The following is a 23,328-nucleotide window of genomic DNA, read 5'->3' as shown; positions in this document are numbered from 1 at the left end:
CCGTGTGCTGGAAATACACTGTGTGTTAGTATGAGCATTCATATTCTTACACTTCAGTGAATAATTCTAAAACCTCATCTTGGTTATTTCAACAGGCTTTGACTTCCTGTAGAATTCTCTGCTCTTTTCCCTTCTGTGATTGAATTTCCTGGAAGTCTCTGCTCCACCCTCAGGGATCCCTATGGCCCAGTCAGCCCGAGCTCCATCCTAAGGAAAGAGAGAGTCAGTTTCTTTTCAAATTTTATTTTTTGAGAGCAGTTTTAGGTTTGCAATAAAACTGAGAAGAAGGTACAGAGATTTTCCAGATACCCTCGCCCCTCACACATGCATAGCCTCCTCCATTATCAAAAGCATTCACCAGAATAGTACAATTTTTTAACAAGGATAAAAATATATTGACACATCATAATTATCTAAAGTCCATAGTTCACCCTTAGGGTTCACTCTTGGTGCTGTACCTTCTGTGGGTTTGGACAAATGTAGAATGACATGTATCCATCATTATAATATCATATAGAGTATTTTCACTGCCCTCAGAATCCTCTGTGCTCTGCCTATCATCTCTCCCTCTGCCTCAAGAATCAGTTTTAGTTCTTCTGTGAGATTTCACTCATTTGATATGTGAATTCAAGCTACTTCCTTCTCTTTTGATGCTCTAACTCTTTCAGTGTGAAATGGAATAGTTGTCACCGCAGCCCGGTGACAACTTTAACCAGTGTTGGTTAAAGTACTCTGATTCCAGAGTAAAATTTAATTTGAAAGCAATTTTAAAACTTTATTTTTAGAGCCAAACTATGCTTCTCATTCATTTTACAGGAGTAAACTAAAATCTACTTTCTGCATAATTTGGTGTGTTATATTCCCTATACTAGAAACATAAGCAATAAAAACTAAAGTTAGTGTGTATTGCTGTTTAAGAAGAATTCTGTGCCTCAGCTCCTTGACTAGAAACTTAAAACCTTTCTCCTTTGTATTACCTGAACAAAATACACCCTATTCTCCTTTTAAATATCTAGAATAAAATATGCATCACTGAATTATAACAGCTGATGTGTGTCTTCTCTACTATTAACTAATTTAATGATCAAGTGATACTTTTTCTCAAACTTCAATTTGCTTGCAACAATTAAAAAATGATAATAATAGTTCCTGTGCTAACCATCATATCTCACTACAACTCCAAGGATTTTCTCCATTTTGAATATGAATAAACTGAGAGAAAACAAGAAACCCAGGAGATCTCAAAATAAGTAGTTTGGCTGAGATTTAAAAACAGGGTCATCAGTACCTAAACACTGAACATTACGGCTTACAAGAAGTCAGGTTAAAAAACAAACAAACAAAAAATGCAATTTCCAGCGTGTTTCAAACACCTGTGTTCCCTCCCCTATGCCCACCAAGTCCTACCCATCCGTCAAGTTCCACTGAGTTGATTGGTTCTACCAAGTCACATAGATATTTCCCTGCTGAAGGATGACTTCTGGGAGTTGGAGCGGGTCAGTTTTAGCAAAGAAGAGGCGAGGTCATGGTTGACCTGCCAGTGATGTATGGACTGAACTTCCTGAGAGACACGATTGCTGTACCCAGTAGGGAAGTTCTGAACAGGACCCATCTTGTGAAAAGTGGAAGGGACCGACAGACATGCTGGATGTGCTGATAAACAAGGAAGGCTGTGTCATCTTCCCAGAAAAGAGGAAGCTAGGATGATGCACAAGCACAAGATCCCTGACTTGAAAGCATCCTTTTGCTTAACAAGAAGGTTTGGGAAAAGAAACACCATACTACTGAATTTCATTTGTTTTGTAGTACAGAAAAAGCATTCAAATGAGCATTTATTAAATTAATCGAATGAGTTAGAGCTATGAAACAATGCATGGTATGGATCAAAATGTGATCAGATGACAGCATTTCTCATTTAAACGAAACAGTCTATTCTAATGCAGTGGTTTTTAAACAACATTGGGGATCTTAAATTAGAATTCAGAGTCCCTCACGAAAGGGCTATAACACATCATTCTCTGCCTCTAAACTCTTCTATGCCAAATCCCTCACCTCACTCCCAGAGCTTTTTTTCTGAAACACAGGTCAGCTTGAGTAACTTTCCTCCTCAAAAACCTGCAGTGGTTTCCCACTGCTTTGGGAGTACATTTCTAGCACAGTGTTCCAAATTCTCCATAATGTAGCAACTTTTTGCTTCACCTGGTTCATCACAAGAGCTTCTCTGAATTAATCATTAACCTCCCTCCAAAGCTTTTTTCAGGCTGCTTCTGCAGTTTGTCTTGCCTTCCGCATCGCTCTGCGTTTTAAAATTCTTTAGTCCTCACTCTACTACGCCCTCTCCGTGAAGCCTCTGTTAATGCTCCAATGTGAAGTGCCCTGTCCCTCCATGGAACTCCCAAGCTCTGTCACACTCACACAGCTGCTACGTACTGCTCTGTGCGGTTGCTGTTTGAACTCTTGTCTAATCTCCCATGCATTACAATCAGATTGTTTGATACTTTCTTGAATCTCCTATGGCAGTGATTCTCAAACTTTAGCAAACATCAGAATTACTTGGAGGGCTTGTTAAAACACAGATTGCTCGGCCCCGTTCCAGAGTTTTTGATTCAGTAGTTGTAGCGTGCGACCCAAGAATCCACCTTTTTAATAAGTTCCCAGGTGATGCTGACGGTCTTGGTCAGGGGACCCCTGCACCACAGGGCCTAGCCTAATGCCTTACACATCGTAGGCTCGACAGGGTAATTGGGTAGGTGATATTGCCATACTTACGGATTGAAAATTTAGCAGGTGTTTTAATAAGACTTTTAGCATTGTGTCTAAGAATATAAATTATCATGGTTGTCACTTACAGATATGTAAGATAGTGGAGTTTATATAATCTCTGAAAGTTGACATATTATGCGTTAGTGTCATCCAAATAGTTCTGATGTGTATTGGGACCTTTGAAAGTGGGTGATGAAGCACATGGTGAATGAAGATCTACCTATAGGGAACTGAAAGGAAAAGAAAATGCACATTTTTCTCCCAAGACTCGTGGCAATATAAGTAGTTCCCACTTTACCCACCAGGAAATGGGAGCTCAGAAAGGTCACATAGCAAAAATGTAGCAGGACCCGGGCTCTGTCCGGTCTTTAGTCTCCCTTGCTCATCTGCTGTACTTCCGGTTCCTCCCTGGAAGAAGTAGCACTTTTGGCAGAAGTAGATAACAGACATTAAGAAAATATTAAGTTCAAGCTCAGGACAACAACCAAAAAAATCCCAGTTTATTTTAAATGAGTTGTAATGAATAAGTGGCACAGATATGACCCAAGCATGTGTTGTCTACTTCTCAGTATTCCCTGGAGGCATGGACTCTACTCATTTCATGCCTCCTAAGACAAGGCATCCAATTACCTGGTCAAGACCTAAGGCTCAGTGAGTGGTATTAACCCTGTTCTAAAATTAAAATCTCCCTCTCTTTCTCTCTTTCTCTCTTTCTTTCTTTCTCTCTCTCTCCCTTTCTCTCTCTTCTTTCTTTTTCTCTCTCTCTCTCTTTCTTTCTTTCTCTCTCTCTTTCTCTCTCTCCCCTTCCTTCCTTCCTTCCTTCCTTCCTTCCTTCCTTCCTTCCATTCTTCCTTTCTTTTAAATGTGCACATGGCTCTTTTTTTCTCTTTGGGGAAATCTGAGAGATTAGAGCTGTTGCCACCCAGAAGTCAGAATAAGTCAATGAAACTTACTGAGTTACCAGAGAATGAGTCTATATGTGGATGTCGGGAGCAAGGTTTCATGAGAGAGTTAGGAATTTCTAAACGTTATATATCTGCTCTCAGAGATAAAAAACAAGACATGTCTGTTTCCTCTATGACAATCAAATGGGATGTTCCTTGGCTCAGACAACCTTCTGTTGCAGAGGTAGTGCAGCATGGAGGGTTGTGCAGGATGGAGGGTAGTTCAGGGTGGAGGGTTGTGCAGGGTGGAGGTTTGTGCAGGGTGGCAGGTAGTGCAGGGTAGACTGTCGTTCTTGGTGCAAGAGCTTCAGCATCATCCAGGAACATGTTAGAAAGGCGAGTTCTCAGGCTCCACACCCACACAGTGAACCAGAAATTTTGGGGGTGGTACCCAGAAATCTATTTCAATCAGCCCTTGAGGTGAATCTGATGCAGGCTGAAGTTTAAGAATAACTGCTAGTGTTTAGTTATCAACAAATTAGGCAGTCCCGCAAACTACAATTCTTTTTTCAATGACTGTCACCAAATCATAAGAAAGTTGTGCTTTTGGACAAATTCTGTAGATATTCCAGTGTGGTTTCTGACAAGGAAGTGTCTTAATTTTGGGAGAGGTTTTAAAAGAACACAAAATTTACGTATTTGTTTTTGTTTTAAAATTTTGTTTTGTATTGACTGTACCTTTGAGAACAAATATTTAAATTATAGCATGGATAAAGGCTTTGCTATAGAAGTTTAGAGTGGAAAGTTCACTTGAAATGTCATCAGATCGAATTCTTATCTTAGAGTTGAAATAAGAAGCTTAGAAAGTTTACATGAATCCCTGGATCTCAGAGCACTGTTAATCCTGTTGTTTTCTCTCTGTCCTCCATGAAGCATCCCACTTTCACTGGGTTTGTGCATACAAAAAGGTGATATAAAAAATAATAATAATGATAAGTAAATAGTATCTTTCACTTACTTTGGTCATCATTTACCATACCTGAATAAATCACTGCCTAGGTACAGTATTTCCATGCAGTAATTCAGAATGTCTCTCTTTGGGTCTTTTATGTTTACAGTTTATAATTCAGTTTTATAAATGTTTTGAGGTCATGAATTATTCTTTGAGGCTGAAAATATTTCAGAGTTGTAGTCTTGAATTATTCTCATGCAGTACACATAGCACATCATTCTGCATCGAATTGCAGAATACCCTCAGGAACGTTTAGGGGTTCCATAGAGCCCAGGTTAAGAATTTCTGCTTAAATAAGCTCATGTAACACTGTGGATGAAAAAACTTCCTTCCCAAAATTATCCTTTTCATCTAAAGACTTTATTTAGGAAAAGATTTTTGCTCCACCATGAATCCCATGTAACTAATTGCCACCTAATTCCCCCACCTTCCCCTCTGATGCCCCAGACTCAGCCCTGCATTTGCAAGTGGTCAGCAGCAGGGCCTAAGGGGTGGATTCTCCAGTTTGCCCTCCGAAACATTCTCTCTCCTTCTCTGCAAGGACCCCTGCCCTGCCACCCTGCACTGGCACTGTCCATATTATTAGAGGGTAGGGGCAAGTTCTGGAGGCAATTTAAATAAGCTTCCTTGTACCAGAGATAAGCAGGACGTACAGATGCAGTTGAAATTTTATGCACATTTGGAAAGCTTGCTTATTTTAGGATTTTGTTCAGGAATGAGTCACTGGAGCTTCTGTTTCTGGCTCTCTCTCTGTGGCTCTGTCTCTCAGAATGATAAAATTCCCAACTAGCGGCCAGAGAGAGGACATTAGTGTAAAATTTGTTCTAGTCAAGAAGCTCGTCCAGTGAAAGTGCCAAGGGACATGCCACAACAGATTTACAGTTTGCACAATAAATAAAGAGCTGAAGAGGGCTGAAGGGAGGTGAGCGCGGAGGATGCTCTGGAGTAGTGAGGACTGAGCGGGTCACAGGGTCAGTACATACCGAGGCAGTTACATCTCCAGCAACCTCTGTTATGTACACAGAGATTTAGGAACAACCATCATGTGATGAGGTCCCAGGTAAAAATTGCAAGCTGTTACTTATGTATTAGTTACTCTAGAATTCACTAGCATAGATTGACTGATTGATCACATAACCACAAAGCAAAATTTAAGAGATTCATCATGGATCCAGGCATTTAAATTGGGGTGGGTTAGGCAGTTAAATGGAGGGGCAAGCAGCTGGTGAGGCTTACCTGGGAGAAGCACATCAGGTGAGTCATGCCAGTGGCTGGGTAAATGGCAGTGGTAGGAGGACTTACAAGGTCCAAAGAGTGGGTAGAACTTCAGAGATAGGGTTTATTTATCTTTTTCTTAATATGCTTTCCAATTTTCTGAAAAAATTTTTAAGAAGAAAGGGTTTAACTGATTCACTTTGTTATAAAGCAGGAACTAACACACCATTGTAAAGCAATTATACTCCAATAAAGATGTTAAAAAAAAAAAGGGTCATTACTGTCTGGGTTGGAAAAAAAAAAACCTAGTACTATTTGAAATCCTTTTGTGAAAAGCTTAGAATGGCCTAGTGATAATGAGTGACCATGTACAATGTGATCCTAAATGAACAGTTAATAGAAATATGAAAATTATTTAAAAGTCTTATTTGAATCTAGTCGATCATTTTTCAAAACGGCCTCCTTTTAAGTTGAACCAACATCTACTAAAATGTCACCGGTTTCGTAGTCGATAAGCTTCAAAATGTATGTTTGGGATAACAATGTATAGCTAATGTGTTCATTATTCATGACAATGGTACATGCACCATTTTAATCTTCATTATCCTTTATAGACATTATCTAATTTATCTGCAGCAGGGTTCTGAGCAGTGCACTGTTATTTCTCTTATTGACCAGGCAGAGGAATTAATGCAAGGCGAAAGGCCTTGATTCTCCAAGGTCCCATTTCTCAACACTGATCCATCAGATATATCGAAGACAAACTGTTGACTGTCAACAAACAGAAAGGTAGAATGTTTGCCAGTTTGACTGGAAAGTGTTGCTGGTGTTTACTTACCCTAGAAGGCTTAAATGAAGCAGGGATCTGGAAACACTTAAGAACCCATATGCATTTCTACTGAAATGCTCCAGTTATAATGGCAGACTCTTTGCTACCTATGGGCAGCACCAAGGGGTTCCCTATGTCCTTTCCTCTAGGGAGACAGAGGCAGCTTTGCTTTGCTGTCCTTAGAGCTCCTACTTCTGTTTTTACCTCATTCAAATGGGACCTCCTCAAAGTAAGCATTTTCACCATCTGGCAAGTCTGCAGTGCTCTCTCTCTAGCAAACAACCTTTAGTTATTCCTGCTACCCCTGGCCCCTCTGTCCACCCCTCTTCCACCTCGCAGATGAATCTCTTTTGGTCAAGTGCATTCACAGCTATGGGAGAATAGCTGGCTAGCCTTCTGGCTTCCTAGGACTGGTAAAACTCTCCTTCCCTTTCTCGATGTTGTTTTGTTTTGTTTTGTTTTTGCGGTACGCGGGCCTCTCACTGTTGTGGCCTCTCCCGTTGCGGGGCACAGGCTCCGGACGTGCAGGCTCAGCGGCCATGACTCACTGGCCCAGCCGCTCCATGGTATGTGGGATCTTCCAGGACCGGGGCATGAACCCGCGTTCCCTGCAACAGCAGGCGGACTCTCAACCACTGCGCCACCAGGGAAGCCCTCGATGTCTTTTTTTTGGACATTTTTATTTGATTTGCCTAAAAGTAGTTATGATGAAATTTACCGGAAGTTGATTTTGGAGGATCTGGTAGAGCCATAGGTAATATTAAGACTGTGTAACTCTTGATCCTCCATGGTCCTGAATCTTCCTTTTGGCATTTTCCTGTATTGGCTAATCCCGCTTCAAAGTATGGAGTCCTGAGTAGTTGCGGTAGTTTGTACGGGTTCACCACTTACTAATTATGCAAGTTTGGAAACTTGAGCAAATTGTTTTGTTTAAGTTTTAGTTTCCTCGTCTATAAAATGGGAGTAATCCAAACAAGTCACTTAAATAATGCCTAGCTCATACCAAGCATTAAAAAATTGTGAACTACTCTTTATTATTTCAGGGCAATTATAATTTGATAATTAAATGTATAAAAGAGGTTGGATCTTTTTATCAGGCTAATGGATTCCTTTGAACTTTTTTGAAAAATTTTTATAATTTTTTTTATTTTCTACTCCTAGAAAAAAAATAGAACCTTCCTTAAGAACCAAAAAATGTCTTGCGTGTGACTCCTGGAACCATTTCAATTTGTTAACAGCAGCAAACAGCATCTCCCCAGCTTTATGCCACCTTTGCCTATTCTTACTTCCTTTTCTGAAGTTCCTCTTCAGAAAAACTCCTGACACTTTTCTTACATCTTCTCCTCAGTCTTTCAGAGTCATCCCTCTGGATGAGACTGGACTTTGTCACTACGCTCTTTCTGCCATTTCTTTGTAGTCCACATGGTTTCTGGAAGCTAGACATAGAAAACAACGAAGCAGGTCTGTCCACAGGAGATGATAACAATGATTAGAAGAGGAGGGGTGCTGTGGGAAGAAATAGTTCATCCTGATCCTGGCAAAGGAGAGGAGATCTTCAAAAGACAAGTGCCTTACGTTTAGTTTAATTCTCTTTGGCTTTTCTTATTTTCCTCTTCAGAACAGTTGTTGTCTGAGTTATTTCTCCTGAGATGGTGTGAACAGAGGGGCACAGCAGTGGTGAAACTTTTATTAACTCTGGCACAGGCCTGACCGCAGAGCAGAAAACTCTTTCAAAGCTAGGAAGCAGGGCTTCCCTGGTGGCTCAATGGTTGAGAGTGCGCCTGCCGATGCAGGGGACACGGGTTTGTGCCCCGGTCCGGGAAGATCCCACGTGCCGCGGAGCGGCTGGGCCCGTGAGCCATGGCCGCTGAGCCTGCACGTCCGGAGCCTGTGCTCCGCAACCGAAGAGGCCACAACAGTGAGAGGCCCGCGTACCACAAAAAAAAAAAAAAAAAAGCTAGGAAGCAGCCAATGGTTGACAAAAAAGAGATATGAGAACTGGGAGGGGAAAGGAGGTGGATAGTGGGTATGGACAGGCTGCAGGGAAGCAAAGCAACATCATCGCAAAGTGGCATCTCTCAGAGCTGTGCAGATAGAACCAGGGACCTTGTCCCTTGCCACAAGTTGTGTTTGTTCTCCTGTGACAAGCTGATGGGGTAACCTATTGCAAAATCTTTTGTAGTCTCTTCCACTCCAAAACAGAATATAGACATTGACATTGTGCTCTCAAGGTCAAAGCAGTAAAAGGTTGTATGTGAAATGAACTGGATGCTTCACAGACTGATGACCCAAGGTTGGACAGTATAAAAGAAAAGGCTGGAGTAAATGGCGCTTTGGGAAAGTTGGTTGTTTTGGGAACAGGTCCTGTTTGGGGGAACACTTTGGCAATATCATTTGAATAAAATGTATTCATATTTAACACCCACAAAAGTCTCCATAGATGTGTGTACAAAGTTTAAAACATGCATAGAAGTTGCCTAAAGTTCTGGTATTTTTTCCTGTATTATAGTCTTCGTGGTTAAACAAGCAAACAAACAAAAATTAATCTCATAAAGCATTCTAAAAATATTTACAAAATTAAGACGACTATTGCTAATTCTCCTACCATCTTGAATATCTTTCTTTTCTCATATGTTAACAGGACATGGTGGAGGTTTCCGTCTGGCTTGGGGACATTTGGTGCTTCTCTCTTCTTACAAGATCCTGTCTTGATTCTTTGAAAGGCAGAAGATAACTCATTTAGCTGGGTATTGCTTCCCAAGTATCTATATTTACTCTTTTATATCTCTATGAAAATTCCCCTTTCTCTTATTCTTTTTATGCATGTAAGGGCCACTTTCTTCTGTGGGAAAGAGTAACTCCATGTATAGCCCCAAACCAGTTACCGTAAATCTGAAACCCAACACTTGTATCATTTTTACTGAGACTGTCAGCCTCTTACCATCCTCACAGTGGCCCATTCCAGTTAATGTTTTATCTCCATGGAAACTCAAAGGCATATAAACGAGGCTCTGACTTTATTTTAAGGCCTTAGGCTAATTGGTTGATTTTCCTAAGATATCATGTAACAAGAATTCCACTCCTTCTACCTCTTCCAGTCCCCCTCAGGATGACTGAGAAAGAATTGGAAGCTCAATGCTCGATCACATTTTGATCAGGTGTAATTTAAATCTTTGAGTCTGGATACGCATAGGGAAGCAGGAACAGTGGAGTTTACTATAAGGCTTGGGGAGTGCTGAATTATTCTCCATAAAAATATGAGAGGAAGTTAATCTTTGTGTTCACATCAAGAAGAATACTGAGAAGCTGGGGTGGGTGAGGCTAGGGACATGGAGACGAGACAAATGACTTTTAGAATAGAAATGTCTAATATTCAGTTCTAGATTTTTGGTGAAGAGGCAAAGTAAATCTTTTCCTTTAACATCTCTTCACGAAAGTCTACTACCCACTCAGAAGCTCTTTTAATATAGAAATCAAGGAAAGAAACTAAAACTGGGCTCAGCCTTTGGGTTAGCATGGAACAGGAAGCTCCGATTCATCAGGGCCAGGAGGCTGGAGTATCCCTGACAGTGAAAGTCCCGGAAGAAGTTACAGGAATCTTAAAAAAGGCAATGCGTTTTCTCTGAATTGTGTTATAGGAATTGGGGCCAATTTTACCAAGATCTTAACGAGGCAGCATGACCCCAGAGGGCAGCTGATTATGAATCTATAGTCCTGGGTAGGTCTGAAGGCTGGCTCAGCTACATGTTAGCTAGTTAATATAAAGAAGGTAAAACCTGGTTTCTTCATTGGTAAAATTGGAATCATATTTTTATAATTCAGGGTCATCAGTTGATGCTTAAAACAGATGAAACATTGTTGAAGAAAGTGATATTCTCAAAGTAGCACTGCCCTCCCCCCCATATTACATTTGAATTGTAAGGAAAAATGTATCTTTACAATTGAGAAATTACAAGTGATCTTACAATTGACACATATCCAAGAGATCAAACTTAATATGGCCAAAGAGTGTGATAATGATACAGAGATTTTGTGGAAGAGCATCCTTGTTTTTTGAGAGATGCATGCTGAAGTATTTAGAGGTGAAGTGTTATGTACAACTTACTTTAAAATGTGCCATATATATGCACACAGGTAGTATGTGTATGTGTACATGTGTTTCTCTCTCTCTCATAAATATATGTCTCTCTACATATATATGTATTATATAAAACATATATATGTCCTATATATACATATATATCTTTCTCTCTCTCTATTTATATATATATATATATATATATATATATATATATATATAGTGCAGATATGGCATGCAAATCGGGCAAAATGTTAGCAATCAATGAATATAAGTGAAGATTATATGTATTTATTGGACTGTTCTTTCAGAAATTTCAAAATAAAATGTTAACCGTGTAAATAACTAAAGTAAAATACCTAGCATCACATCAGGTGCCGTGTCTGTGCTCGTTTTGTGTTGGTTACCTTTTCCCTCCTTTTTCCTCTACTACATTTCTTCACTTTCCCCCAGTTGTGATAAACCCTCATTATGGTTGTCTAAATATACCTTGGGTCTAGTTTCATTGCCCTAAAATAAAAAGTAGCTTCTGAAAAAGCATAAAGCACAAAAAAGGTAGAGTGCTGTAAAAATGCCCCGAGTGGCACTAATTGACTGCTCTGCAAGGTTGTTCTGTTCTCCAAAAGGGGCATCCCACGGTGTTGCATGTTAAATACTTTGCAAAATTAAGAGGAAGAAATCAGTAGTTTAGAAAAAAAGATACCCAGAATATAAACATTTCTCAATAAATACCGAAATAGAGCAAATATTTTATTTCAGAGTGCTGATTTAGCGATGCAAAACCAAGATTATCTTTTCTTGGAGCTTTTCTCTGCAAAGTAATAGGTGTTAATGCCTGTGGAAATGACGAACATTTATTTGGAAGTTGCCTCAGGGGTCTGAATTATGTGCACAGTTAATTATATACTATGCCAAAATTAGATACTATGGCAGAAATATATATTTCTGCTAAATCTACTGGCCAGCTTAACTCGTGGCCAGTGTGTGTCTTGATTTTTAGGATAAAAGCTCAAGAGTTCTGGGATAGCTTTTCTTTGCTGTGCCTACTTCATACTCTTAAAGCTGGAATGGATATAGGAAAGAGGCAGAAGGAATATGCCGGGTGGGGCATGATTCCCAAATCGTGACCCTTTGGGCCATGATTCTCTTGAATTCCACTTCTTCTCTTGGTCACTTTGTAAGATGAATCATTTTCATAATTCTGCCCTTAATCCTCAAAGCTCCCCTGGTAGAGGGAAGAGAGTGGCAAATTATTTATCATCCCAGCTTGCAAAGTGAGAAAACAGAAGGAATCATGGGGAAATTATTTTCTAAAACTATGCAATGAAAACTCAGTCTATCCTTCTAGCTTTCTTTTACTCCATGTATATGAAGCACTGTGTGAAATATAGAGAGATGTGAGGAAGAAAAGAGTTTTGGACATCGTTTCTGCTAACTAAATAATAATAACAGGAACAGCAACAATATAAGATTGTGTGAAATTGCTATGCAAACTGCAAAATTCTAGCCATACACAAGCTGTTATTATTTTTTTCATCAAAGTTACCATCATGGTCTTCATCCTCCTCTGTGTTTACAATGGTGGAATTCTCAGGAATTGAGGAAGAAAGAAGAAAAATTATTTACTGTTTGGGAAAGCTATAAGTTTTGAGTGAAAGCCATCATACTGAAGATTTTTCAAGACATGGTTGGGCAAAGAGTAGGACAGTTGTGTTCAAAGGGAAGATGTCACATGTGTGATGAGGAATGAGAGGGAGGATAAAAAACTCTCTGCTGGCAGCAGAATGGGAAAGTAATAGAAAACATGGCAGTCAGGGTTGGAATAAAATGTGAGAGGATGGGAGGTCCAGCAGTTGGAAGGCAATGAAGCCCCTAGTCTTAGATATTAATGGGATTCAGGAAGCAATAAAGAGCAACTATAGGATTCTAAGAAAAGGCAATATTGTGATAAAGTGATGCTTGGGAAGATGAAGTCTTTTCAAGTGTTTTGAATAGACTGTGGACAATTGAAACCAGAAGAGGAAGGAGGTTTTTAAAATAGAGCAGATTCAAGGAAATAAAGATCTTGCTTTGATCTGCGATGTTAAGATCGAGACAATGGATGTTTTGAGAGCACACCTGGGACAAATGCTCAAGAAGTAAGGCTTTTGCTAGACCTTAGGTGTGTGGGAACAAAAGAAGGCTAAAAGGGATCTAAAGGCAGAAACGATTCCCCCTGGGAGCCTGAAAAGAAAGACAGACCTATGTGAGACTCAAGTGAGTTACATGAGACTGGAAAGCAGATTGGCGTTAAAATCCGGTGCATTTGAGATCTTGTCTCTCGCAGCCATCATCGGAAATCTGCTGATCACTGTCTTCTGCTCTCTCATTCTCTTTCTCTCCAGAGTTGCTGTGAAAGAACCTTCTCTCCACCTCAGAGCTGCAGGGCTCCAAGCGTCCCGTTGCCGTCTCCCATTACCCGGACAGTCAGTACCAGGGCAGTGATTGTCAGTTTGCTGAGGCGTGCATTTTAGGTATTGCTGTTGTTTTTTGTTCTTGTTTTGTTTCAGAGAATTTCAAATAGCAAGTGATTTTAAAAATGCCTCATTGATGTAATCTCTGTATTGCTGGCCCTTGTATTCTCCTTGCAAAGAAAGCATGGAGTCCCCTGCAATGTTCTCCTTCAGTTCAAACATGCTGCATGGCACAACCTTAGGTATGGGCACACAGAGAAGATGCAGTGGGTGCTGTGATGACCTGGAACTGTGTCCCTGTATGGGCCTCCTATTCTCCACACAAAGTCCCATAGTTTTCTCTCCCTGCTGCTCAGTATTGTGGGAAGAAAGAAATTCTAGAACCCTGTTTTTTAATTTATCTTTTTGTTATATTATGCTAGGATGGTACCCAAACAGGACTCTTTATACCATCATATCATTTATTCATTATGAAAATGATCCTAAGTGTTTTACCTAAGTCCATAGGGGCCTACACTGGGGGACATACAATACCCACTGAACTTACATAGAATCTTTGGAAATAAAAATATGCTAAGTTTATATAACAGTGTTTATATAGCTCCTGCTGTGTGCCATGTACTTTATTTAATTCTTATAACAACCTTATAAGGCAGATATGATTATTATCCTCCTCCTTATTGTTTTCAGATGTGGAAACTGAGGTACAGAGAAACAAAATAACTTGCCCTAGGTTATATAGCTGATACTGGGGAAGGTGGGGTTCAATTCCAAGCACTCAGGTTCCAGATTTGGGGGTTGTACTCTCTCTCTGAATGAAAATGGAGATATGTCTACCTCCAGGTAATGCTATTTATGAACAGATTAAATCCTGCAATTTGTAAACTTGGAAAGAAGCTTCATATGTTGAAAGACAGCAAGGCTTCCATCCTACCTCCGTCTTCCCCTCATGTTAGCCCACTTTCACATTTTCTTCAGCCATAGGGGTGGGGGAATTGAGGCATTATGGATCTTTCTGCAAATTCCAAGGCCATGGTTAAGGCCAGGGCCTTGCCCCATAATCCTTAACCTCCCCATCTCAAATATGGATGCCCTGGGATACTCCTTGTAGATGCAAAGAGAAACTCAAGATATAAGGAGAGTGTACATCAACTATATCTCAATTTAAAACATGTAAAAAAAAAAAGATATAAGAAGAGTGGATGAAGGGTCATCATCCTGTATGGTCCCTCTGTCATGTCATCTTTGTTTCCCTTTGCTGTCATATGATCAGTCTTCAAATTCCAAACGTAGGGCTTCCCTGGTGGCACAGTGGTTGGGAGTCCGCCTTCCGATGCAGTAAAAAAAAAAAAAAAAAAAAAAAAAATCCAAAGGCAGCTGGTATAAATAACTCAGCTAAGCACTCTCATCTCTTCTGGACAGAGGCTAGCATTTCAGGACATCACTGTGCTAATTGATTTGGCTGCTTCTGAGTCACTTGCCCAAGTCCAGTTTCACCAGTGATTGCCCATCCATGCAATTAAAACATAAAGGCGGGGGCAGGGGGGCGGGGCGTGGTGCTGGGGCTTCTTCCCTGAGCAGAAGGCTGTGGGCTGGGCAGTTTCCTAAAGAAGAGGTCTCTGAGTATGACAAGCCTTCTGACCTCCGTACGCGAGACACCTCCATTCCAGCCAATGTGTGTGCTCAGTGCATCCCAAACCTCTTTCATACTTTGTTTTTGATTTATGCCTTTTCCTCCTTCAGTAGTATCTCTTCACTTCAGTGGCCTAAATCCTTCCTATCTTTGAAAACTCAATCGAAATTGTCCAAAAAGTCTTCCAAGCTTATCCCAGCTGGAGGTGGTTGCTATCTGATTATGGGCTCCCATGATACTTTAATTTATGTACCATTTATTTGGCACATGGCATTTACTGCTTTCCCTAGCCTAATCATGAGTCCATGACTCATCTCCCCAACTACACTATATGCTATTTGAGTCTACAAAATAGGTACTTAAAAGCCTGTTAATTGAGAGTCACTTCTACTATAATCTCCGAGAACTCACTGGGATCCTAGTTTTCTCTTGCAAATCAATATTCTGAAGAGCTGCCCCATTCCCCTGTGATGCCAGTGTTACAGACATGTGTCAATGACAAACCCAAGAGTAGAACTCTGTGTTAACCAAAGGGAAAGGGTCTGCATAGATGATTAAGGGAAAAGGTATCAGAGGAGGCTCTGACAACGAGACACAGTGACCTTGATTACCTGATTTTAGGGCAGCAAGGATTTTAGACTCCCAGAATCCAGCCCATCCCAAGTAAAGCCACCAGAAACAATGGCGCTAAATGGGTGGATTATCAGAACTCTTTTCCACTAAGGTCGTGCCATCCAGCAAACAAATATAAAAGAGGAGATTCATGAACTAGAAAATCAATTTAGAATCTAGGGGGAAGCCAAAGGCTATCTTAGCTTGACCTTTAGCACACAGTCTATTTCAGACTAAATTTTATTATGGAAGCACATTCCACAATAGGCTTGTAGTGAGGAATAGAATCTAATTAGAGCTGACAACGCTCCTAGCCTTAGCAGAACTAACAGTCTGAATGAGAACCTGGCTTGGTGGGAATCTGAAAGGAAAATAGGGTGAGATTATAAGGAGACAGAGTATCTCCAGGGAACCCAAGGAGTGGCTAGGCAGGCACACTGTAGTTACATGGATTAGACTGTGCATGGTTAAAAAGTTAAGTAACTCACTGCACTGGCAAAAGGAGCTAAATAAATGCTATATATATTTTTTTGCGGTACGCGGGCCTCTCACTGTTGTGGCCTCTCCCGTTGCGGAGCACAGGCTCCGGACACGCAGGCTCAGCGGCCATGGCCCACGGGCCCAGCCGCTCCGCGGCATGTGGGATCTTCCTGGACCGGGGCACGAACCTGTGTCCCCTGCATCGGCAGGCGGACTCTCAACCACTGCGCCACCAGGGAATCCCAATAAATGCTATTTTTGAAGTCTGTCAACAAAAACTCAAGTGAGAACAGAAGTAGCTAAAATTTGTGGATGAAAATCAGAGAAAATACAAGACAAAGAAATGGTTTAGGAAAATAATTCTTTGAAATGAAAGGATTAACATGAAAATATTCTACTCTTTCTCTAAGGGTCCTAAGGAAACAATTTTTAGAACTGTGGTGCATGTTTGCTAAAAAAATTTTCAGTTCTGTGATTTATTTTTTGGCATTACATTTGATTTGAAAAGAAGGTAAAAGTCTTATAATCATTGTACAAAGAGTCAGATACAAAAGTATAAAAAGATAAAAATGACTCCTTACTATTAGGCAATGAGTCAGCATGGGTCCAAGTTTTGCAATATAGATCTCTTGGCATCAACTCTGGGAAAAGGCTTTCAAACTCTAAAATCCTATAAAAATGGAGAGAATAATTACCAAATTAGACCTATTGCTTTTCACGTAGTAAGCACTTTATTAGCCATGTTAAATTGTACACAGAGAATTAATTTTGTTATTTCTTTCTCTCTTGAGTTATTTTATTACCTTTTTTCTTTTTTTCTTTCCTTTTCTGTTCTTTTTTATCCTCCCTCTTGGTAACACTTGTGCATGATATAAATTTAGAAGTTTCCCCATTTTTATTCCCATATAGCCACTTTTGTTGGTTTCTTATGTATACCTCTAGGGTTAATCTATGCACTGATAAGCATATATGCACAAATAGAATTATGTATTACACATTAGTCTGCATTTTGGTTATGTAATTATATTTGTACCATGTGAACTTTTACATAATCGTCTGCCTTATCTGTCTTAGATGCCATATAACATTTCATTGTCCATATTTATAAGTTAAAGATATATATTTAATTACCCTCTACTGATGCACATTTCAGTTGCTTCCAATTTTTGTTATTTTTATTTCCAGCAGGACTTCAATTAATATCTTTGCACAAAGACATTTTGCATGCGTGGGAGTATATCAGTAGAATTAATTCCTAAAATTGGAACTTTCTGGGTAAAACAGTAGGGTGCATCTGTAATTTTGATGGATATAGCTAAATTGTTCTTTATAGGATTTCTAGCAATTTACATACATAACAACAAAGAATGAGAATTGCCAGTGTTCCCATGCTCTGGTTAATGAGCATGATATTTAAAGTAAAAAAAAAAAATCATTGCCAATTTACTCAGGCAAAATGTTATCTCAGTATTTTATTTTTCTTATTTTATTTCTTTTCTTGAACAACCAGCATCATTTCTAAAAGTATTCTTCTATATTTTAATTACATTAATTAAAAATTTTAACAAAGCTTAAAATGTATTAATAATTTACATCTTATATAAATTGTCACATTTACACTTCAACTCTCATAGTTTTCTCTGGGCCTCTTCACTTTTCTTAAAGTGGAGGCGTGTATTAACACCAAGGTGACTTTTATTCAGCATGTCCCTATGTTCTTTGGCAAGCTTATACATTTGTTCCTTTGTTATCTGTCTTTAAGTGTCAAAATATTCATGAGTACAGTCTATCTGGTTACATTAGCCAATAAATGATTGGCATCAATGGGGGAAAATGTCAGAATAAAGCTGAGGGTTATCCATTTTTTTCCTTTGAAAATGATTATAAAAGGATCATTAGGGCTTCCCTGATGGTGCAGTGGTTGAGAGTCCGCCTGCCGATGCAGGGGACACGGGTTCATGCCCCGGTCTGGGAAGATCCCACATGCCGCGGAGTGGCTAGGCCCGTGAGCCATGGCCGCTGAGCCTGTGTGTCTGGAGCCTGTGCTCCGCAACAGGAGAGGCCACAACAGTGAGAGGCCCGCGTACCGCCAAAAAAAAAAAAAAGGATCATTAGAGTTTTTCCCCTGTGATGAGCACATTTTGCAAATTCTTTATGTGACTTCAACTCATAGTTAAGCCTAACTTCCCTATTTCATCTTAGAAATTCTTCTCTAGTCTCAGGAAGGGAAGGAAGATAAGCTATTTGAATCTTTTAGGGGGTTCTGACATCAGTAAAGAAGCCCCCACCAAAGGAGATGACTTTTACCAGGAAAAGAACATACTTCATCTTTAGTTACACATATACGGTCTGCACTATCAATGAAAATCTCAGACCTTCTGGTGAATGATTGATGCCATCCCTCATGTCCGCTGAAAACCTCCCTGGGCATGTGCAGGCTCCATTTTTCTAATCTTATTTCCATGAAAACACCAGTAGAAAGTGACAGCCTATATCTGGCGACATTGGACTGTGTCACATGACTCAACAGGGCAGCTCAGAGGTGGGCAAAGGAACTGTACTGGTCTCTGTTGTCAATTTTATTGACAGAAAAATGAGTCATTAAAAAAGGGCATCTGAAATTATAGACCTAATTTAGTTCCTGTGTATGAACCAGCAATTCAGTAAAGCTTGAGAGCAGTTTCCATGTACCTAAGTAGCTGAATGTACCTGGTTTAAAAATCTGTTGAGTCTAGTCCCAAGAAAAGTCAGAGATCTGCTGATTTCTCTCCCCTTCTCTAAAACATGTTGCCAGCAAACCTGGAAAATATTCAGCTCTCTGCAAGATGGCATCACCTGACTAAGAAGTACTTTGTACACAGCCAATAAATATTTAATGCTTTATTTTGAAAATCCCTACCCTTATTCACTTATATTGCAAAAATCCTCCATCATTGATTCTGACAAAAAATAATAATCAGAATTATAAAACTATCATTTATATGTCAACAACCTGAAAGTTTGTTTATTTAATGCTCTATTTTGATTTCATAAATTAGATAAGATATAGATTTAACCTTCAGGACTATACATAAACGGAGAATCCTTGTTTTAACTTGCTTTGTTGACACTTTGAAGTAGGGTACGACTTTTTATCTGTTATAGGTTTGGGGAACTTACAAAATTTAATGACCCACTGGGATTTATTTATTCTTTTTCAGATGTAGAATAATGAAATCTAACATGTTCATGGGTATAATGACATTGACAAGGCATATTCTTATTTGAAGTTTAAAAAAGTGGAGGCGAATCATTGGGTTTAAAAGAGAGAGAGAAAGGGAGTACTGTAAATGTCTTAAACATTTAGGAACATTTAAATATATCTTATAACTCAAGGTATTTAATTGAATAAAGTCGATGAAGGATAATGTGCAGTTTGTGGTGTCTTTTCCTTAATTCTGAAAAAAATCTAGTGACTTGCAGTACCTTTTACAGCAGAGATCACACCCACTCTCCCAGTGAGCTTGTGGCTGAACTTGAACCTAGAATGAGCTTGTAAAAGGCCCTGCTACAAAAGTCCGAGAAAGGCACCTTAATGGATAATGTGTAGTGTTCTGCAGCGTGAGTCACTAGGGTTTCGAAGCAACATCAATTTGGCCATAAGACGTTTCCACGGTTTCCACACTTATCACTCTCTAACTTGGTAATAAGCCCCAATAAAATATGACCTGAATGGATTATAGTGAGAGAAGAATCTGAAGAACACTCTTTTTATAGTTTCCTGTCTTATAAAACACTTGACTGACTCCTTTTGCTAAGGCTATCCTAACTTTTACTGTATGGTGCAGTACGAGGTCATTGGCTCCCAGTATTTCAGGAGGGTTCTGTGTTGCAGTCAGATCAATATTGTGTGTCTCACCTGTGTTATTAGAAGAAAGAAATATCAGCCTAAGAAAGGGAGTGAAAAAAAATGCTGGAGAGAGGCATACACAAACAAAACAATGCCCAACGATGCCAATATCTATAAAATGCATGAAATGCACAAAAGTCTGCATTACTTATGGCTAAGTAACAGATGAAGCTGTCAGGTAAAAGTAGAAAAGAAACAGTTGTAATATAAGTGATCCTGCAGGGCTGTTTGGAGAATAGACACAGTGCATTCAACTTTCCACTCGTTAGGGAAAGCTAGGTGATTGAACCAGATTGGAGCAGTTTGTCATGGTGTGATGGTTTAAAGGTCACTCAGTCACACTGAGGTCCTTTTGCGGAAGATTCAGCGTCTAGTTAGGTTTGCTGTGCCATGTGTGTGGCCTTTTCATTGACAGGAATTCCCATCTGTACGTCCTGTTCATAACAGAGTGCACTACGAATGGGGAGAAGGGGCCGGCTCCCTGTAGCACCCTACGTGCTCCCCCTCCCACCTCAGTCCTCTCTCCCTCTCTGCTCTCCGGCACCTGGCTTGATTAGCTGCTGCCTCTCAACTTCCTTTATTGGGTGGGAGGCTCTACTGACGGGCTTCTTGGTGCCTATATTGGAGGAGGAAAGTGCTATGAAGGACCTTGCACCTCAAGCATTTGGCAGAGAGGTACAGGCAAGCCAGGAGCCCCCGCTCCCCCCCTGGGGCAGTGCAACCTGCCAATAGGCATCCTTGTGCTTGGGCTTTGACTGCTGCTGATGCCTGAGTCATGCACAGAGAATCCCTGGCAAAAGGTCACAAGGACCTGTTTTTCCTGAGCATTGGGAAAGCCCTGTAGCGACCACTGATGAAAACCATTGGAGACCAAGTTTACTTTCAGTTTTTTTTTCCAAAGAAAATCAAAGAGAGAGAGAGACACAGAGAGGAAGAGAGAAAGAGAAGCGTCTAAGTTCAAGGCTAATTGAATGGAGGCTGCACCGTGACCATGAAAGCTCCTATCCATTTTCATATTCTGATACCTTGGAGACCAAAGGTTAAGAGTCTCAGAATAGAGAAGTCATCTTGTTTTGAAATTCTTCAAATGTTTATGTCCGGGTAGAGAGCTCTGGTCGTGACCAAGTAGTTATCTATTCCATCACTTCCTAGTTGTGTAACCTTGAACAACTGACTTGCCATCTCTCTATCACGAGTTCCTTATTTGTAAAATGCAAATAGTAATGATTTCTACAATACAGTTATCGTGAAGCTTCAGTGAGACAGTACCTCTGATGATGCAGCATATGATGAAAATCCAATAAACATCACTTAGCAGTATTATGATTTCAGGGGCACAGAATAATATATTTTTTTGTAATGACTACATATTTTCTAGCTGTTCTATGCATAGACTACTTTTATTCAGAAAAAATAACCTTCAAGAAGTGCTTTTATTTCCCCAGGGGCTATTAAAATGTCTAGTCCTATTACAAAGATTTTTGCTTTCAGCCCAACAGACATGCTCAGAAATGGAATGGACTCTGGGGCAGACAGGGCCACGGGTTTAATGACATCAGGTACATAGCAACTCCCACTTTAGGCAAGTCTGAAAATACCCTTTCTGCCCTTCTTAAGCCAAATGGCAAGGCAAAATCAAGCAAGCTAAACAGCCAAGAAATGATTTCTGGGCTCACGGGTCTGTTTTCATTAACTCTTTATTAATTATGTATTCAGTATTTATTGACTTCTCTATGAGAAGTGTTGTAGGCTAGCTGGCATTGGGACTCTATTTAAAAATATATCAGACACAGTCTGGTGACCTCCAGGAGCATATGCATAGTAAAAAAAAATATCACATGCAAAACTACCACAATAAACATAGGTGTAGAAACTGCTTATCAGAGATATGTAAACACGAGAGGTCAGAACGTTCACTTTTTTCTACAGAAGTTTGGATTTTGCTGTATAATTATGCTTTGAAGAAAAAGATACTCAGGAGGAGAAATGACATAAACAAAGGTGTGAAAATGCTAAACATGATCACTGTTACAATAAAACTACTAATTTGCAATTTCTACTATGTCCTAGGTGTATATATATATATATATATATCTTAGATATATAGGCTAGAGAGTGTGTCTTAAGAGTCAGCAAGAGATTAAGCTGCAAAGGTAAGCTGGGATAAGAATAGGATTTCTAACCCTTCAGTAATGTCAGCCCTCCCTAACAAGAATGAAGGGATTTTCTGGTCTGGGGTGAACTTACGGCAGTGGTGCCTGGTGGAAGGTGATTGAGTGTAGGTCTGGTCTGGTGGGTCAGCTTCTAGGATTCAGCACTTCACAGCAATCCTATGAGGTAGGTAGTGAAGGTTTTGTTATGTCCACTTTCAGCTGGTAAGAATGAAGCACACAAGACCTAAGTGATGAAACCAAAGGCCCTTAGACAATTTCAGAGCTGAACTAGTATCCAAGTCTTGCTTGGCTGACTTCCAGTACACTTCCATTCTCAAATCCAGGTTGTTACCCTGTGGCTCTGAAATACATGGTGTTGTCGATTTTAGAGAGAAAGGCAGAAACTTTATGGACAGAGATAACTGTAATAGGTGACAATAGGTTACAGTAAGTGGCACCAAGCCCAGTGTGCTTGGCTTACTTGAATTGCATGTAAATTATAGAAACGCTAATGGTTATAATTGTGCTAATATTTGTTTGCAAGGAGTTATAGGGGTGGCTGTAAAGAACTTGGGAGAGTCCAAGGACCTTAGCATTCAGAACTCATAGGTTTGAAAGGTGGGAAAAGCTTTGAGATCATCTGACTTCTTTATTTTATCAGTGAGGAAACTAAGGCTCAGAGAGATCAGGTGAATTGCCGAGGTCATATGGACAGTAAGTGGGGGAGGGCTAGTTCTCTTTAATATATATTAATTAATTAATTAATTTCTTATGAGGAACTGGCTCACATGATTACGGAGGTTAAGAAGTCCCATGATCTTCTATCTATCTGTAAGCCAATACCTAGGCTTATACCAGTGGTGTAATTTGGTCTGAGTCTGAAGGTCTGAGAGCCACGGGAGCTGATGGTACAAATCCTAGTGCAGGGGCTAGAGAAGATGAGCTGAGATGTCCCAGCTCCAGAGTGAGGCAGAGAAAAAAATGATCCTTCCTTCTGGGGGGTGTTGTAGGCAATTTCGTGTTTCTGATATCCAGACCAGAATACTCATGAAACTCCAGTCATGGTTCTTCTGTGCTCGCCATGACCGGTGCTGTGTTATTTTGTTTCACACATAGATTCATTTTCAGAAGATTTAGGGACACATGCTGTAACTCTTTAGAGTGCCTGATGACTGGTCCAAGCTGAGCAGGTGCCATGCCCCACTGTGCAGTAGAGGGCAGGATATGGAGTGAGGAACAAGCCCCAGGTTTCCCGTTTGTAACTGTGTGATTTCTCTCCCATATATTGACTGTGCCTCATGCCAAACTTGGACCTCTGAAGGTCAGC

The 23,328-nt window shown here is 40.1% G+C and overlaps 1 long non-coding RNA gene across 1 annotated transcript in view; it reads left to right on the top strand.

Moving 5' to 3' along the window:
- LOC112401544 (uncharacterized) overlaps positions 1–23,328 on the top strand; it is a 125,510-nt gene that overhangs the window by 92,900 nt on the left and 9,282 nt on the right. The window contains exon 2 of the long non-coding RNA XR_003003591.1: positions 13,166–13,294. This is a non-coding gene — a long non-coding RNA (uncharacterized LOC112401544). The remainder of the gene's footprint in view (positions 1–13,165; positions 13,295–23,328) is intronic.

This window comes from Neophocaena asiaeorientalis, unplaced genomic scaffold (genome assembly GCF_003031525.2).
Source record: "Neophocaena asiaeorientalis asiaeorientalis breed wild unplaced genomic scaffold, Neophocaena_asiaeorientalis_V1.1 scaffold123, whole genome shotgun sequence".
NCBI classification, from domain to species: domain Eukaryota; kingdom Metazoa; phylum Chordata; class Mammalia; order Artiodactyla; family Phocoenidae; genus Neophocaena; species Neophocaena asiaeorientalis.
Note: the sequence above shows the minus strand (reverse complement) of the source record. Positions and strands in the feature narration are given on the sequence as shown.